Source organism: Culex quinquefasciatus, chromosome 1 (assembly GCF_015732765.1).
Source record: "Culex quinquefasciatus strain JHB chromosome 1, VPISU_Cqui_1.0_pri_paternal, whole genome shotgun sequence".
NCBI classification, from domain to species: domain Eukaryota; kingdom Metazoa; phylum Arthropoda; class Insecta; order Diptera; family Culicidae; genus Culex; species Culex quinquefasciatus.
Window position 1 is genome coordinate 53230307 of NC_051861.1, and position 14813 is coordinate 53245119.

Below are 14813 nucleotides of genomic sequence, written 5' to 3' on the forward strand. Positions count from 1 at the left end.
ATAAAACGGAAAAATGATAAAACAAAATTAAAATTTTAAATCTTGTCGTGCTATATTGACACTACCTGAAAATTGATGTAAGTGCGACAACTTGCCAAAGGGATTTCTGGTCAGAACGCGTTTGACACAAGTATGAGCTCGTCTACCGTAATCTTTTTTTCATAAAATTATTTGCCTACCGTAATCATTTGTAATTAAAACTCGGGACTCCAGCAACCAAACTTTAGGACAATGGACAGAAACGCCCAGAAGCGTACAGTGCATCTGAAAAATGAACTAATTACTAATTGATTTGCTTTATATTTTAAAGCTTGTTATGTCAGTTAATGCATCAAATGCAAGTTCCAACATTTTTTAAAAGCCTAATTCAAATATCTGCATCTGTCAAATTTGTCTAAGAATTTGGCAGCTCTCGCTTGCGTGTAAAAAAAGTTTTACAGAGTGGATTGTTTTACTCGAATTTGGAAGCGATACAATATAATTCCACAGTAATGGAAAAGAAAACTTGCAGGCTGTGTTTTGCTTACCTATTTTTGTCTCCCCTTCAAAACGTCCACAAAAAACTAACTTAATCCACACAAGTTTCATCTATTTTTTAGATCCGGCTTCCAAAAAGTACATCGATATCACTTAAGTGGCCATATCTCGAGACAGGGTTGCCAGATCTTCAATGTTTTGGGCTCGTTGGAAAGGTCTTTTGATAACCTAACCAACGATGGGTCGGATGATGGATCCGGACAAAGTTTACATACATTTAAGTGAGATCCGGCTTCAAAAAAGTACATCAATATCACTTAAGAGACCATATCTCGAGACAGGGTTGCCTGATCTTCGATGTTTTGGACTCGTTGGAAAGGTCTTTTAATCACCTAACCAACAATGGGTCGGATGGTGGATCCGGACATAGTTTACATACATTTAAGTGAGATCCGGCTTCAAAAAAGTACATCAATATCTCTTAAGAGGCCATATCTCGAGACAGGGTTGCCTGATCTTCGATGTTTTGCACTCGCTGGAAAGGTCTTTTGATTACCTAATCAACGTTGGGTCGGATGATGGATCCGGACATAATTTACATACATTTAAGTGAGATCCGGCTTCAAAAAAGTACATCAATATCACTTAAGAGGCCATATCTCGAGACAGGGTTGCCAGATCTTCAATGTTTTGGACTCGTTGGAAAGGTCTTTTAATCACCTAACCAACAATGGGTCGGATGGTGGATCCGGACATAATTTACATACATTTAAGTGAGATCCGGCTTCAAAAAAGTACATCAATATCACTTTAGGGGCCATATCTCGAGACAGGGTTGCCAGATCTTCGATGTTTTGGACTCGTTGGAAAGGTCTTTTAATCACCTAACCAACAATGGGTCGGATGGTGGATCCGGACATAATTTACATACATTTAAGTGAGATCCGGCTTCAAAAAAGTACATCAATATCACTTTAGGGGCCATATCTCGAGACAGGGTTGCCAGATCTTCGATGTTTTGGACTCGTTGGAAAGGTCTTTTAATCACCTAACCAACAATGGGTCGGATGGTGGATCCGGACATAGTTTACATACATTTAAGTGAGATCCGGCTTCAAAAAAGTACATCAATATCTCTTAAGAGGCCATATCTCGAGACAGGGTTGCCTGATCTTCGATGTTTTGCACTCGCTGGAAAGGTCTTTTGATTACCTAACCAACGTTGGGTCGGATGATGGATCCGGACATAATTTACATACATTTAAGTGAGATCCGGCTTCAAAAAAGTACATCAATATCACTTAAGAGGCCATATCTCGAGACAGGGTTGCCAGATCTTCAATGCTTTGGACTCGTTGGAAAGGTCTTTTAATCACCTAACCAACAATGGGTCGGATGGTGGATCCGGACATAATTTACATACATTTAAGTGAGATCCGGCTTCAAAAAAGTACATCAATATCACTTTAGGGGCCATATCTCGAGACAGGGTTTCCAGATCTTCGATGTTTTGCACTCGCTGGAAAGGTCTTTTGATTACCTAACCAACGTTGGGTCGGATGATGGATCCGGACATAATTTACATACATTTAAGTGAGATCCGGCTTCAAAAAAGTACATCAATATCACTTAAGAGGCCATATCTCGAGACAGGGTTGCCAGATCTTCAATGCTTTGGACTCGTTGGAAAGGTCTTTTAATCACCTAACCAACAATGGGTCGGATGGTGGATCCGGACATAATTTACATACATTTAAGTGAGATCCGGCTTCAAAAAAGTACATCAATATCACTTTAGGGGCCATATCTCGAGACAGGGTTGCCAGATCTTCGATGTTTTGGACTCGTTGGAAAGGTCTTTTAATCACCTAACCAACAATGGGTCGGATGGTGGATCCGGACATAGTTTACATACATTTAAGTGAGATCCGGCTTCAAAAAAGTACATCAATATCTCTTAAGAGGCCATATCTCGAGACAGGGTTGCCTGATCTTCGATGTTTTGCACTCGCTGGAAAGGTCTTTTGATTACCTAACCAACGTTGGGTCGGATGATGGATCCGGACATAATTTACATACATTTAAGTGAGATCCGGCTTCAAAAAAGTACATCAATATCACTTAAGAGGCCATATCTCGAGACAGGGTTGCCAGATCTTCAATGCTTTGGACTCGTTGGAAAGGTCTTTTAATCACCTAACCAACAATGGGTCGGATGGTGGATCCGGACATAATTTACATACATTTAAGTGAGATCCGGCTTCAAAAAAGTACATCAATATCACTTTAGGGGCCATATCTCGAGACAGGGTTTCCAGATCTTCGATGTTTTGGACTCGTTGGAAAGGTCTTTTAATCACCTAACCAACAATGGGTCAGATGGTGGATCCGGACATAGTTTACATACATTTAAGTGAGATCCGGCTTCAAAAAAGTACATCAATATCACTTAAGAGGCCATATCTCGAGACAGGGTTGCCAGATCTTCGATGTTTTGCACTCGCTGGAAAGGTCTTTTGATAACCTAACCAACGTTGGGTCGGATGATGGATCCGGACATAGTTTACATACATTTAAGTGAGATCCGGCTTCAAAAAAGTACATCAATATCACTTAAGAGGCCATATCTCGAGACAGGGTTGCCAGATCTTCAATCTTTTGGACTTATTGGAAAGGTATTTTGATAACCTAACCAACAATGGGTCGGATGGTGGATCCGGACATAGTTTACATACATTTAAGTGAGATCCGGCTTCAAAAAAGTACATCAATATCACTTAAGGGGCCATATCTCGAGACAGGGTTGCCAGATCTTCAATGTTTTAGACTCGTTGGAAAGGTCTTTTGATTACCTAACCATCGATGGGTCAGATGGTGGATCCGGACATAGTTTACATACATTTAAGTGAGATCCAGCTTCAAATAAGTACATCAATATCACTTAAGTGGCAATATCTCGAGACAGGGTTGCCAGATCTTCAATGTTTTAGACTCGTTGGAAAGGTATTTTGATAAGTTAACCAACAATAGGATGGTGGATCCGGACATAATTTACATACATTTAAGTGAGATCCGGCTTCAAAAAAGTACATCAATATCACTTAAGGGGCCATATCTCGAGACAGGGTTGCCAGATCTTCAATGTTTTGGACTCGTTGGAAAGGTCTTTTGATAACCTAACCAACGATGGGTCGGATGATGGACCCGGACATAGTTTACATACAGTTAAGCGAGATCCAAATATATGTGAAAACACATTTTTATACATAACTTTTGAACTACTTATCGAAACTTCAATCTGTATAAAACTCGATCTATGGGACCTTAAACCAAGTCGAATGCAACAGGTTCGGGTCAAATCGGTTCAGCCAGTGCCGAGAAACATGAGCTAGTTTGTTGGTCACATACATACATACACTCACACATACACACAGACATTTGTTCAGTTTTCGATTCTGAGTCGATATGTATACATGAAGGTGGGTCTACGATGTTTTTATACGAAGTTCATTTTTAGAGCAGGATTATAGCCTTACCTCAGTGAGGAAGGCAAAATCAATGGGTAAAAATATTACAGTTCAAAATAGAATCCTTTGATGAAAAGGATTAAGTAAAAGATTGAAACCCATTAAGAGTTCACTTTGAAAAAATGTCCGTTGGCCTAAAAATGTAGTGTTATGTTCAAAACATTATATTATTATTAACTTTACTAACTTTAACCTGTGAAAACAATTTTGCAATCCCAATCAACCAAAAAAAAAATCTGCTATAAACAGGGAACTGTTCGATTTCTTTTTGAAACCCGATGAAAATTACATTTATATACTAGTTTAAATTTGCAATACGTCTATCTTGTTTTATTGCTTATGGCTAATTTTCCGAATAAGCCATGCTTTTGTAACCTGTACAAAGCTCCAGGGTGCTAAAACCTTCATGTTATTTATAATAAAACATGCAAAAGGATCTGGTCTACACAGAAAAAAAGTAAATGTGAATTTACTCGACACGGAAAACATGAATCCAATAAAACTCAGTTGATGTAAACTTGAGATTCGACGTAAATGGTTCAAATATCTACAAAATGCCTCAAATATCGACATTAAAAAAATAACAGTTTAAATCCATTCAAAAATTCAAGTGCGGAGGGGTAGCTCCTGTTAAGTCCAATCAAGCTCATTTTTGGGATTTGGGCCCAGAACGTCTATCTGAACAAGTCCCGAAAAGTCCGCTTAAAAATTCATTTTTGTTCCATCCTAGTTTATAATCTCATATCGTTGGAAATGGTAAGCCCTCAGCGTGGTTTTTGGACGGCTCTGTACAGTCATGAAATTCCCTATCTTTGAGCTGAGGAAGTATGGGTGTTGGAGGCTATTGCAAAAAGATATGGGGGCTTTCAAATATTCATTTTAACAGTAATTTGAAGTGCTTCAAAAGCCCTTTCGAATTAATTTAAGAGAAATTGAATCGATCAAGTTTTAGGAAAATGCGACCAATTTCAAGATTTTTTATGATTATTTGACCTCAAACTTCAATGCCAGCTTTACCCCCAGGGCTCCTATTTGGCATGAGTTCATCTCATGAATAGACAAACAAACGCTGAATGTTTCATCCAAATCGGAGCACCTTGATACAACCTGTGACACATTGGTGAAAAATTCGCGCTTAAGCTAATTATATTAAATAAATTAAAAGTTATGGATATATTAATGCTTTCACTAGAGAACACGTAAAGAAATTCCAACCAGAACATAAATCTAAAAGCCACCATCACGCAGATGAAACGATGTCAGTCCCAAACTCTTGAAATATTCACAAACTGAATCGTCTGAAAACTGATTCCCAAGCTCATCTCTTATTAAAGCTACACCGCGCCCAGCCCACATAAGCTTAAAGTACTGCGTTCAACATAACTACAGGCAATCTGAGTATCCACATTTAGAGACCAGCTGATCTTCTGGTTACCATGGTGCTGCAAAAGCTGCTCACATCTCACGGAAAGTTCGGCGGTATCTTCGGATTACCATGGGAACATCTATCGGTTCGAGCAACATGTGGCTAAATAGATCCTTCTGCTTTCGTCCACCGCAAAGCTTGTAAACAATCCTATCGCTGCACTGCTCCAAACAGTAACAGCTGGTATCCTTGCCGTTATCCTCCAGCTTCCGACTCCAACGAACGGATGTAAACAAGCCGAGTGTACCACGTGGTCTGTCGGTTTTATGAATGAACGCACGTGGTTTTGTTTACCAACAAATCGACCGCCGAATGCAGCGCGCACACTCGGGTTTTGTTGCAAATTCCGAAATCTGAAAGATAAACGACGCCAGTCTCCATCAGGGCTTTTCCATGAAGCTCTGCTCACTTTTGCTCAACCAGGGAACCAGTCATCATCTCCGGTCGCTCCGGAGCAAAATGAAGTCGGTACGCCATTTTTCGGGTCATCATCGTTGTGCAAATTAATTTGCCAACCGAAAGTGCAAATGTCTAGGTAATTTTAGTCTCAAACGATACATTTTGTCAATTGCAGTCGTTTGAGACCACTTTCGGGCAGATCGGTTCGGTTTAAGTGCGTGAAAAGTGCAAATGAAAATTCGGGTGGAGTACTGATCATGGATGACATGGTGCTGTGAAGATTCAGTGAAAATTGAGATAAAATCCAGAAAAAGCGCACCTTCTTACATAATGTTGTAACAAATCGTTAGTTCAACCCCGGGGGATGTGATTATCCTACATTTAAGCAAGTTCTGAATCACTTTTGGGCTGGAAAAAGGGTGCAAAAGTGCAACTTACTGAATGGATGAGAAAAACCATGATGGCGACATATTGGAATTTTCTTCCGTTTGCTTCCGTCGCTGGATGTAACACACACAGAACAGGCAGAGTGCTGCGCTGGTGGTGCTTTGAGTGGGTGGGTGGGTGTGTGATGGAGAAACAGTGTAATGATGAAAACGAAAAATCTTTCCTGTGCCTTTACGGGGAAAACGAGCAATTTTCACGAAAGTGCTTTCCGGGTCGATATTGCCGGTTGTTATCTGCGCGCTTGGGAAATATTATCACGGTGTGAAGCGTGAACGTGATAGTTATGGATTAGGCAGCAGTAATTGAGTGCGTGGCAGCAGTGGATGTTTACATTTGAAGAAATATGGTGGATTCGCGGTTTTCGTGTGTATGAAACGAATAACAAACAAACGAACGACCATTTACACACAAAAAAAGTTCAATTGTGGTGAAAAAAATCAAGTGTTTGTAGAATGAATTAATGCATGTGAGAAAATTTACTTTATTAGATATGAGTATTTGTACGGGGCACCAATGAAATTGCCTAAAAATATTAAATGGACCTTAGTGGCACTCCTGTAATACTAACAATATATTGATTATTATAATAAAAAAGAAGAGAAGTGAACTGATGTTCACAAAATAACTTTCATATAAGCAACCCTTTTAGAACAAACTTTGAAACTTTTTTCGAAGACATAAATGTAAATGTCGATCGCTTATCCAGGCTTCCAAGAACATTTTCTGACATCTTGTTCTTGTTACGATGAGAAGGAAAGGCTCTTCATAAAGATCATATAAAAAAAGCAAAGCAATCCACTTTAACGACCCCCGGGTCTTTCGTGGTCTCTTTTGCAAGTTTCTATGGGACCGAAGCTTATGTGTGGTGAGTCACCCAAAACCTGAGATTGAACCCAGGCCATACTGGGGTGAGAGGCTACCACGCTAACCACTAGAGATCATATCTGTACAGCAATTCCCCAGGAAAACAGCACGATTCAAAAAAAAAGTTGCCCGATCGGGGCCAAAATTGTTTTGGTCAGTTCGTTGGCCGAATTAATAAGTATTTTTGTTTGACCACTAGGGTGACCTACGTCGTGTTACGATGGTCCAAAAATGGTATTTTTTCTGAAATCATTATTCCACGCGTTTTCTAACCGAATTTAGCTCTCTTGGACGGAAAGGTGTTACAGGAAAAACAATTATGTTTTAAAATCAAGCCGAACATTTTAAAAGATCGTTTGAAACTTGCTGTTTTTAATTTCTCGGGACCAAAAAAGTTATGTTTGAAAATACAGTATGTAAAAAAAGTATTTACACCCCTTGGGCACTATGCACATTTTGTGATGAAACATATAAAAAATTTAAAGTTTGACAGGAACCTAGTACTACGTTTTGTTCAGAAACTCATGCCAAACATTTTGCTACAAAAAGCTCATGAAAAGATGATTTCTATAAAAAGTTATATAACAAATACTATTACGAAAATAAAAAAGGTGCAAAAAAAAGTATGTACACCTTTCGAAAAATTAACATAAATAATGTTATTTGTTGACAAATCACCATAAATCCAGTCTCCCAACTCTAAATAGGCATCCTTGACTGATTAAAAGAAGAATTTGGATTGAATATAAAGTTTACTAACTACTTAGTATAAAAGTTTATATAACTCTGGAAATTCTATATAAAACTTATCTAAACCTAATTTTGCAAACTTTTAATTCAACTAAATGTCAATATATTACCATATAATTGATAAATAAACATTTTGGAGTGGGATAACACCGTTTTGGGGGTATTTGTATCGATAGAATATATTTTTCGTTGAAATTTCGTACCAACCCGGAATTACGTCGTAGGAAAATCCGCCGGCATCGAAACGGTCCACGATTCACAAGTCAACCTATGTGGAATCGGAAAGGGCATAAAATTTCAGATCTTTTGATACCCAAACATCTAGGTTTTCTTTAAAACCTACGTTTTAAATACCTAAGCAAAAACGTTGTTATGGTTTCGTTTGAGCAACCTGCCAAAAATGTATGGAATTTCGTAATTTTTGTTCTCGTGGATCAAACTTACTTTTTGCCCAGGTATTTAAAAACGTAGGTTTTAAAGAAAACGTAGATGTTTGGGTATCAAAAGATCGGAAATTTTATGCCTTTTCCGATTCCACATAGGTTGACTTGTGAATCGTGGACCGGTTCGGATGCAGGCGGATTTTCCTACGACGTAATTCCGGGTTGGTACGAAATTCCAACGAAAATCTATTCTATCGATACAAATACCCCAAAACGGTGTTATACCCACTCCACAATGTTTATTTAGCAATTATATGGTAATATATTGACATTTAGTTGAATTAAAAGTTTGCAAAATTAAGTTTAGATAAGTTTTATATAGAATTTCCAGAGTTATATAAACTTTTATACTATGTAGTTAGTAAACTTTATATTCAATCCAAATTTTTTTAATCAGTCAAGGATGCCTATTTGGAGTTGGGAGACTGGATTTATGGTGATTTGTCAACAAATAACATTATTTATGTTAATTTTTCGAAAGGTGTACATACTTTTTGCACCTTTTTATTTTCGTAATATATTTGGGTAATTCTCTACCAACTCACACGAAATCGGGAAAAGCCCGACCCCTCTTCGATTTGCGTGAAACTTTGTCCTAAGGGGTAACTTTTGTCCTTATCACGAAACCGAGGTCCGTTTTTGATATCTCGTGACGGAGGGCGGTACGACCCTTCCATTTTGAACATGCGAAAAAGAGGTGTTTTTCAACAATTTGCAGCCTGAAACGGTGATGAGATAGAAATTTGGTGTCAAAGGGACTTTTATGTAAATTAGACGCCCGATTTGATGGCGTACTCAGAATTCCGAATAAACGTATTTTCATCGAAAAAACACTAAAAAGTTTTAAAAAAAATCCCATTTTCCGTTACTTGACTGTTAAAAATTTTGGAACATGTCATTTTATGGGAAATTTAATGTACTTTTCGAATCTACATTGTCCCAGAAGGGTCATTTTTCATTTAGAACAAAATTTTTTTTTTTTTTTTTTTTTTTTTTTAACTTTGCAGGGTTATTTTTAGAGTGTAACAATATATTCTAAAGTTGTAGAGCAGACAATTACAAAAATTTTGATATATAGACATATGGGGTTTGCTTATAAACATCACGAGTTATCGCGATTTTACGAAAAAAAGTTTTGAAAAAGTTACTTTTTGCGTTTCTCTTTGTTTCGTCGTCCGTGTCTGTCGCGGGTAACCATGAATGGCCATGATCGATGACGACCAACTTTTTCAAAACTTTTTTTTCGTAAAATCGCGATAACTCGTGATGTTTATAAGCAAACCCCTTATGTCTGTATATCAAAATTTTTGTAATTGTCTGCTCTACAACTTTGTAGAACATTGTTACACTCTAAAAAATAACCCTGCAAAGTTAGAAAAAACACGAAATTTTAAAATTAAAAAAATTGTTCTAAATGAAAAAATGACCCTTCTGGGACAATGTAGATTCGAAAAGTACATTAAATTTCCCATAAAATGACATGTTCCAAAATTTTTTACAGTCGAGTAACGGAAAATGGGAGAATTTTTAAAACTTTTTTAGTGTTTTTTTCGATGAAAAATACGTTTATTCGGAATTCTGGGTATGCCATCAAATCGGGCGTCTAATTTTACACAAAAGTCCCTTTGACACCAAATTTCTATCTCATCACCGTTTCAGGCTGCAAATTATTGAAAAACACCTCTTTTTTCACATGTTCAAAAATGGAAGGGGTCGTACCGCCACTCCGTCACGTGATATCAAAAAACGGACCTCGGATTCGTGATCAGGGACAAAAGTTACCCCTTAGGACAAAGTTTCACGCAAATCGAAGAGGTGTCGGGGCAACTGCTGTGTGAGTTGGCGGAGAATTACCCATTTGTTATATAGCTTTTTAAAGAAATCATCTTTTCATGAGCTTTTTGTAGCAAAATGTTTGGCATGAGTTTCTGAACAAAACGTAGTACTAGGTTCCTGTCAAACTTTAAATTTTTTACATGTTTTATCACAAAATGAGCATAGTGCCCAAGGGGTGTAAATACTTTTTTTACATACTGTATGTTTATCAAATATCAAGTATATCGTACATCGAGTATCAATTAATCAAATTTCTTTAACAGGATTCCGAGTTACAATTTTTTGAGAAAAAAAATGATTTCCGACGCGCCAGCGCAAAAACGGAAAAATTTATAAATTTTGAAAAAATCATTCATTAAACGGCTTTGTCTCTGTTCGTTTAAACACCTAATAAGTATTTTCATCACTTTGTTTGGTTCGGTTCTAAATCGTATGCATATTCAAGGTAGGGTGTCCAATTTCCCTGGTTATTTTTCATATTTTCAAGATCTCATAATCCCGCGATATTTTTTAAATGGTCATAAAAACCATTTCAAGCAAAACAATGTAAATGGGCCAATGCCCAAGTGTAAACAAAGAGTCTGTCCTGCTCGTTTCAAATGTAAACATCCACTGACATAAACAGGACTCAGAGGCGCCGACTAGTCCAAAATGTTGGGGGGGCACGGTTGTTTTCCAAAATCGTTAGGTGAGAGTGGCGATTTGATGTTTAAGTTTATTGTATATCACGAATTTTACCAATTTGAATATTACGATGTGATAAGAGTTTTTTTCATCCGGAATCCATTTTTTTTTTTTTGAAAAAGATAATTTATTAAAACGTGATTGAGAATGTTTATTGGGGGAATTTTTTATATGTTTGGTTTCTAATTGGCATATTCTCACTTATTTTCCAGAAGTAACAGTCAATAATAAAAAATATCAGGTATTTAAAATTCAACAACACAAATATTCTAAAAATGAAAACAAAAGTAAATAGCAAAAATTTAGAACTATAGAAATTGGAAAATGCACATTAAAAAACAACATTTTTTTCAAATCTGCAATTTAGAAAAAATAACAGAAAAAAATAAATATTCCAAAATTTAAAAAAAGTTTAAAAAACCCTAGGGTTAAAAAAACTCATGGCTTAAAAATGTTAAGAAATCAAAAGTTGAAATTCAGAAATTAAAAAAATCAGAAATTTGGAAATTACAAAAAAAACAATGTTAAAAAAATTGAAAATTTAACATCAATTTATTTGTTCAGAATTTAAGAATTTAAGAATTTAAGAATTTAAGAATTTAAGAATTTAAGAATTTAAGAATTTAAGAATTTAAGAATTTAAGAATTTAAGAATTTAAGAATTTAAGAATTTAAGAATTTAAGAATTTAAGAATTTAAGAATTTAAGAATTTAAGAATTTAAGAATTTAAGAATTTAAGAATTTAAGAATTTAAGAATTTAAGAATTTAAGAATTTAAGAATTTAAGAATTTAAGAATTTAAGAATTTAAGAATTTAAGAATTTAAGAATTTAAGAATTTAAGAATTTAAGAATTTAAGAATTTAAGAATTTAAGAATTTAAGAATTTAAGAATTTAAGAATTTAAGAATTTAAGAATTTAAGAATTTAAGAATTTAAGAATTTAAGAATTTAAGAATTTAAGAATTTAAGAATTTAAGAATTTAAGAATTTAAGAATTTAAGAATTTAAGAATTTAAGAATTTAAGAATTTAAGAATTTAAGAATTTAAGAATTTAAGAATTTAAGAATTTAAGAATTTAAGAATTTAAGAATTTAAGAATTTAAGAATTTAAGAATTTAAGAATTTAAGAATTTAAGAATTTAAGAATTTAAGAATTTAAGAATTTAAGAATTTAAGAATTTAAGAATTTAAGAATTTAAGAATTTAAGAATTTAAGAATTTAAGAATTTAAGAATTTAAGAATTTAAGAATTTAAGAATTTAAGAATTTAAGAATTTAAGAATTTAAGAATTTAAGAATTTAAGAATTTAAGAATTTAAGAATTTAAGAATTTAAGAATTTAAGAATTTAAGAATTTAAGAATTTAAGAATTTAAGAATTTAAGAATTTAAGAATTTAAGAATTTAAGAATTTAAGAATTTAAGAATTTAAGAATTTAAGAATTTAAGAATTTAAGAATTTAAGAATTTAAGAATTTAAGAATTTAAGAATTTAAGAATTTAAGAATTTAAGAATTTAAGAATTTAAGAATTTAAGAATTTAAGAATTTAAGAATTTAAGAATTTAAGAATTTAAGAATTTAAGAATTTAAGAATTTAAGAATTTAAGAATTTAAGAATTTAAGAATTTAAGAATTTAAGAATTTAAGAATTTAAGAATTTAAGAATTTAAGAATTTAAGAATTTAAGAATTTAAGAATTTAAGAATTTAAGAATTTAAGAATTTAAGAATTTAAGAATTTAAGAATTTAAGAATTTAAGAATTTAAGAATTTAAGAATTTAAGAATTTAAGAATTTAAGAATTTAAGAATTTAAGAATTTAAGAATTTAAGAATTTAAGAATTTAAGAATTTAAGAATTTAAGAATTTAAGAATTTAAGAATTTAAGAATTTAAGAATTTAAGAATTTAAGAATTTAAGAATTTAAGAATTTAAGAATTTAAGAATTTAAGAATTTAAGAATTTAAGAATTTAAGAATTTAAGAATTTAAGAATTTAAGAATTTAAGAATTTAAGAATTTAAGAATTTAAGAATTTAAGAATTTAAGAATTTAAGAATTTAAGAATTTAAGAATTTAAGAATTTAAGAATTTAAGAATTTAAGAATTTAAGAATTTAAGAATTTAAGAATTTAAGAATTTAAGAATTTAAGAATTTAAGAATTTAAGAATTTAAGAATTTAAGAATTTAAGAATTTAAGAATTTAAGAATTTAAGAATTTAAGAATTTAAGAATTTAAGAATTTAAGAATTTAAGAATTTAAGAATTTAAGAATTTAAGAATTTAAGAATTTAAGAATTTAAGAATTTAAGAATTTAAGAATTTAAGAATTTAAGAATTTAAGAATTTAAGAATTTAAGAATTTAAGAATTTAAGAATTTAAGAATTTAAGAATTTAAGAATTTAAGAATTTAAGAATTTAAGAATTTAAGAATTTAAGAATTTAAGAATTTAAGAATTTAAGAATTTAAGAATTTAAGAATTTAAGAATTTAAGAATTTAAGAATTTAAGAATTTAAGAATTTAAGAATTTAAGAATTTAAGAATTTAAGAATTTAAGAATTTAAGAATTTAAGAATTTAAGAATTTAAGAATTTAAGAATTTAAGAATTTAAGAATTTAAGAATTTAAGAATTTAAGAATTTAAGAATTTAAGAATTTAAGAATTTAAGAATTTAAGAATTTAAGAATTTAAGAATTTAAGAATTTAAGAATTTAAGAATTTAAGAATTTAAGAATTTAAGAATTTAAGAATTTAAGAATTTAAGAATTTAAGAATTTAAGAATTTAAGAATTTAAGAATTTAAGAATTTAAGAATTTAAGAATTTAAGAATTTAAGAATTTAAGAATTTAAGAATTTAAGAATTTAAGAATTTAAGAATTTAAGAATTTAAGAATTTAAGAATTTAAGAATTTAAGAATTTAAGAATTTAAGAATTTAAGAATTTAAGAATTTAAGAATTTAAGAATTTAAGAATTTAAGAATTTAAGAATTTAAGAATTTAAGAATTTAAGAATTTAAGAATTTAAGAATTTAAGAATTTAAGAATTTAAGAATTTAAGAATTTAAGAATTTAAGAATTTAAGAATTTAAGAATTTAAGAATTTAAGAATTTAAGAATTTAAGAATTTAAGAATTTAAGAATTTAAGAATGAAAGAATTTCAGAATTTAAGAAAAACCAAAAAGATACACAAACGGTTTTAAATAAAATAAAAAAAAGCATTATGACAACTTGATACGACCAAAAATTTGCAATTTTTTAAAAAGAAATCAAGAAAAAAAATACCTAAAATTACTCAAAAAAATATCGAATTTATCAGCATTTTTTTAAATGTAAAGCTGTCATCAAATGACCATTTTGAAAAGTGTTTCAGTTCATTTTCGCTAAATCCTGATCTACAATGACAAATCGCAGAATGTTGCGTCTGAAAACTTGATGATTGTTTTGACAAGAGTTTGCGTAAGTTTGCTCTTGTATACTAAGCTTGCTGGTTTTTCTACCTAGTTAGCATAAGAGAGCGCAGTAGTATAGATGAAACGTTGTCGATTTAAAAACAAATGTTTTTGAACTATTTTACAGATTCGCTTACAAGAATTCTATCCAATTCCAATTCAGTTTTAAATATTATTTTCAATTATTTCTATGATTTTTTTTGTAATATTTAAAATAAGAATATTTTTCTTCTAAAATTTTTGGGGGGGGCACAATGTATGGGCTGCCCCCCCTGCCCAATTTTAAGGGGGGCAAAAAGTACCGTGCCCCCCCAGAGTCGGCGCCCCTGAACAGGACAGAATATTTGTTTACACTTCGGCTTTGGCCCTTTTACATTGTTTTGTTTGAAATGGTTTTTATGACAATTTCAAAAATATCACGGGATTATGAGATCTTAAAAATACACTAACGCACTAATTAATGATCAAACACCGATTTTTGCTCTCTGAGTTGTATCAGA

General features: G+C 32.3%; 1 protein-coding gene across 5 annotated transcripts in view; it reads left to right on the plus strand.

The window, feature by feature from the left end:
- The first annotated feature begins 5822 nt into the window (after positions 1-5822).
- LOC6046477 (protein unc-80 homolog) overlaps positions 5823-14813 on the plus strand; it is a 46189-nt gene continuing 37198 nt past the window's right edge. For all 5 annotated transcript variants that reach the window (XM_038266343.1, XM_038266405.1, XM_038266465.1 and 2 more), the window contains exon 1: positions 5823-5965. The gene's annotated coding sequence lies outside the window, so the exon portion shown is untranslated. The remainder of the gene's footprint in view (positions 5966-14813) is intronic.